Source organism: Lolium rigidum, chromosome 5 (genome assembly GCF_022539505.1).
Source record: "Lolium rigidum isolate FL_2022 chromosome 5, APGP_CSIRO_Lrig_0.1, whole genome shotgun sequence".
NCBI classification, from domain to species: Eukaryota; Viridiplantae; Streptophyta; class Magnoliopsida; order Poales; family Poaceae; genus Lolium; species Lolium rigidum.
The window spans coordinates 35343729-35348543 of NC_061512.1; the positions used below are offsets into that span (position 1 = coordinate 35343729).

A 4815-nucleotide genomic window follows, 5' to 3' on the forward strand; every position below is an offset into this window, starting at 1 on the left:
TAATTATTCCAACTTCTGTTCACAGCGTTTTACAGCCAGAAACATGCCATAAACCACTGAGGATATTGTAAGAACTATGTGACAGTAAACTCTAAGAACTAATTAAACATACAACTCTACCCTCAATTTTTTTTTTGAACATACAACTCTGTGAAAATATGGTTGGCTAATTCAGAGCCAAACAAAAATAGAGAAATGTAGAGGAACAAAACGATGTAAATGTAATAATATGATTGAAAAGGCCAGTTGCCAAATGTAAGCTTTGTCATTTACACGAGACACCCTGCCACATCATTTGTGCAGAAGATCCCCAGTGCAGCAGGAGCCTGTCAACGGAATACCAAAATATAGTATTGACTACTGCTTGTGATGTACATATACTTTCATACTGCAATTGATCTTCACTTCTGAAGGGAAACATATCACCCTTTCAAGATTTCTTTCTAAGTGGTAGTACCCAGGTTACTATGATTACGACAGCAAACCCAATACCAAATCCTAATCCAGCAAAGAGAAATAGCATAACGTCGGTAGTTTTATCGTTGGGAGGACATCCCACCATAGTAGTTGATGTTGTCGCATTGCTGCATTTTTTGGATAACGGGTGACCACATAACCCATCATTCCTCACAAATGAGCCATTAGGGAATGTCATGAAATGAGGTGATCCTGGTATTCTTCCCTTCAGATTGTTGTCAGACAAGTTCAGCGTCGTGAGGAAGTCCAAAGATGCTAGCTCTTGTGGAATCACTCCTGTTAGCTCGTTTGAGGAGAGATCCAAAGACTCCAATTGCTTCAGACGACCGAGCTCGGATGGAATTGATTGCGTCAAGGAGTTGTGTGACATGTTGAGAATGTTGAGCAAAACAAGTTCTCCAATATCCTCGGAGATGCTACCATGGAATACATTGTTTGACACATCAATCAATACACGGGTCCTTATGATCTTCTCAAAGGTGATGGAGTTCCCTTTGTATGTGAGTGAAGTTGCAACTTGATATTGTTGTTGTAGCCTTTGTAGGTCAGCTTGATATTCCATCACTAGCGCTCCATTTGCAGTGTTAACCATCATGGACTTCAGTTTTATAAAGAAGTCCCATGGCAATGCCCCTGAGAAGTTGTTGGAGCCTATGTCAAGAATCCGCAGATTTTGAAATTCACAAATGCCTTTACCTTTAGCAACAATTGGTGCCACTTGTCCAAAGAATTTGTTATTATTTAGGACAAGTACTTGAAGGCTAGGAAGTGCACTCATCCAACATGGAAAAGAGTCGTTAATCTGATTGTTTCCGATATCGAGGACCTCTAAGTTCTTGCAAGAAGCTAGAGATCTAGGCAACAATCCTCGGATCGAGTTGTTACTGAAGTCTATCGCCTCAAGCATGCAGTGTTTGTTGATATCATGAGGTAGCACACCTTGAAGCTGATTTCCTTTCAGGTTAAGAACCTTCAGTGCATTTGCGTTCACCATTAGGCATGATGGGATTGAACCAACGAGGATATTGTAAGATAGGTCGAGAAATTGTATCTTTGTAATGCAGAAATCTGGTGAAATAGTCCCGGAGAGTTGGTTTCTTGATGCCTTGAAAATGACAGTTTCTTCGAGTTGAGTAGAAATATTAGGTGGCAAGAGTGAGAAACGGTTGCTTGAGTAATCTAGCACGCTGGCAGAGGATTTGGGTATAGGCATTGGCCCATCGAACATGTTGAAACTGAGATCCAACACATCCATGAACTCCAAAGGAAGAAAGATGTCGTAGCCAACACCAGTAAACATATTGTGCGATAAGTTTAGGTAGAAAAGGTGTGAATGTGTCCATGTCTCCCATGCCCATTGAGGCACGGCCCCATGGATTTGGTTGTTTGATAGGTCAAGCGCATAAATCCCATTTAAACGCTTCAAGACACTGGGGAATTTACTTATGTTGCATGATGCTATATCTAAGAGCTTTATGTCTGGGAAAGTTACCGGCGGAGAATTATCTTCTCCATCCATTACATTTAGTTTGTTGTTTGAGAGCTTCAAGTGTGATAGGCTCGGTAATTTCCATAGCGAGTTAAGCTCCACCTGACCGCTAAAATTATTCGAGTGAAGCAATAAGGTATATAGCTGAGACAGGTTGAATATACATGGTGGTATTTCCCCTGAAAAACCACACGTGTGAAGTGATAATATTTTCAGTTTTGGTAACTTGCATATGGAAGATGATATTGGTCCGTGCAAGCCAGAACGGGAAAACTCGAGGACCTCCAGGGAAGTTAAGTTTGTGATCCATGGCGGCATCGGCCCTACTACCTCTAAGCCGGAGACCTCCAATGAACTCAAGGATTTGAGCTCCCCGATTGACGAGGGCAGGTCACCAGCGAAGCCCTGAGCACCGAGGCCTAGCTTCTTCAAAGATTTGAGACTGCCGATGGAACTTGGGATTGCACCTGAGAAATTGGTACCCCCGGTAAGCAAATTCTCCAGGTTGCTATCAGCTGAGAAATTTGGGAGAGTGCCAGACAAGCCTGGAATCTGGTGAAGGTCAATAGTCACCAGCCGCTTGTGCTGAAAGATAGCCGGAGGGACCCATCCGTGGAGGTCATTGTAGCTGAGTTGGAGCACGCTCAGGGAGGAAAAGTCGGCCATGAATTCCGGAAATGGACCGGTTAAATGATTGTGCTGCAGATCAATCACGGACAGAGACGGCAAACCGGCGAACGGTGCGCATACGGGGCCACGGAGCTCGCAGAACGGCATGCTGAGAACACGGAGATTCGGAGTGTACCTGGCGAGAGCGGCGCACCACTCATCCCCTTGACTGGAGAGATCCACGAAGCCAAGACGGAGCTCCCTCAACCCGCCCATGTCCGCAAGTATAGCTGACAGGTCTGGTAGTGTGAGCTGCCGTCGGCGAGCTAAATCGGCGTGGAACTTGCCGTCGACGTGGAACGGCCCTAGTGATGGTTCGAAACGGAAGGAGAGGTCGAGTGAGACCAGGCTGGTGAGGCGGCCGATGCTGCGCGGCACCTCGCCGGAAAAGTTGGTGGCGGAGAGGTTGAGGTGGGTGAGCCTGGCGAGCCGCTCGAGGCCGGTGGATGGAATCTGCGACATGCTGAAGTCGTTTCCGGCGAGGTTGAGACGCCTCAGGGAGGTCAGCTCGACGAAGGGCGCATCATCGAGATGGGGACTCTCGAGGTTACGATCGCCCAAATCGAGGGACGTGACGCGGCCGGTGGTGCCACGGCACCTGATGCCTTCCCAACGGCAGCAGTCCGTGCCGGACCTCCATGACCGGAAGGCCATGGTGGAGCTGTTTGTGGTGGAGAAAGATCGCTTAAGCCGGAGCAGCGCCGCCGCCTGGCCGCCTGAACACTCCGGCAGCGCCGTGGTGTGATTGGTGAACGTATCCGCCGAAGGGATCAGCTGCGGGCTCACGGCCAGGAGCTGGAGGAGCACAAGCAGCAATGGCGATGGCAATAATGGCTTGCGACGGTTCATCGTCAAGGACATGGATCCAGGCCTATGTGGAATGGAAGCTTTGCCCGGTGATTGGTAAACGTATCAGCTATATATTACAGGCGCCGTGCATTGCGCGGCAACGATCGATGGCCCATGACGTTGCCAAAAGCGTCCCGGCCGGTCACAATCGAGCAAACCAAGACTCACGACGCGTAGTCAACGGCCGGATCCTCTTGTAGTTACGTCCCTGTATTTGTTCGGGTAAATAGATCAGGTGCGACGTTTTTGCACGCTATTCACTGGAAAACGATGTCGTTCGTTGTAATATAGCTCTGCTACGACATCTCTGTGAGCAAAAATAGCCCGGCACAAAATGGCCTTTAGGGCATGCCTCACACCTTTAGTAAGGTATGGATGGTCCAAAGTAGGTTCGGATGAGGAGGCAGCCTCCTCTTCAGGAAGTGGGATTTTAAGGCTTAAAAGCATACTTTTTGGAGACAGAAAGAGAAACATAGTGTCATATTTGTGGGGTCCTTTCTCTCTTTTTTATAACTAAAGTTATAGCTTCTATTGGAGAGATAAAATTCACCATGTTGCTTCTGACAACTTTTTTACATGGAGCAACTAGTTGTGTATGCCACCATTGCTCATGCCCTTAAGCGCAAGGTGAGGCCGAGACAGCAGAGACGACGGTTATACCGTTTCCCCTTCCGCGCGCATCCTCCCTCTTCTTCTCTGGCAACGAAGCATGCAACGCCGGCGAGCTCCGATTCAGACAATAACAGATAAGGGCATTCAACCGAACTCAAGCATTCAACTGGACACACAGACTAGCACACATAGTAGATCCGTAGATGATTGTGCATAGTAATATTACACACGGAGTAGATTTAACGGCGGCTCATCGGAGCAAAAGCCGCACGGGTACTAGATCTTAGCTATTACTACGTACAAAGGAGGAGGGCACCACCGCAGCTCCTACCCCTACATCTCGAGCCATCCAAAATTGGGCTCACCTGAGCCCCAGGGGTGCTGCGGCGACGAGGCGGTGGTGCCGCTCAACCGGAGTCAGAGTTGGAGTCGAAGTCGGAGTCGAAGTTGGAGCTTTCCCATGTGATGTCAGCCTTGGATTCCTCGATGGCTTGGCGGTACTGGTACTCGTAGAGCTTCCTCTTCATCCTCCGGTCGGACTCGAGCTGCTGGGGCTTGTCCTTGGTGCGCTCGATCAGCTCGGCGGTGACCCAGTCGAGGTCGACATCGTCGACGAAGTCCCCCGGTAGATACCCGCGCCCTTCTGCTCCTCCTCCTCCTCCCTCTTTGGCTGCTGCAGTAGTGCTTGTGCGATGGTGGAGATCCCCGTTCCAGAGGAG

At 48.7% G+C, this 4815-nt stretch overlaps 1 pseudogene; it reads right to left on the reverse strand.

The window, feature by feature from the left end:
* Nucleotides 1-430: 430 nt before the first annotated feature.
* Nucleotides 431-3501, reverse strand: LOC124658467 (annotated as a pseudogene).
* Between the last annotated feature and the right edge of the window lie 1314 nt (nt 3502-4815).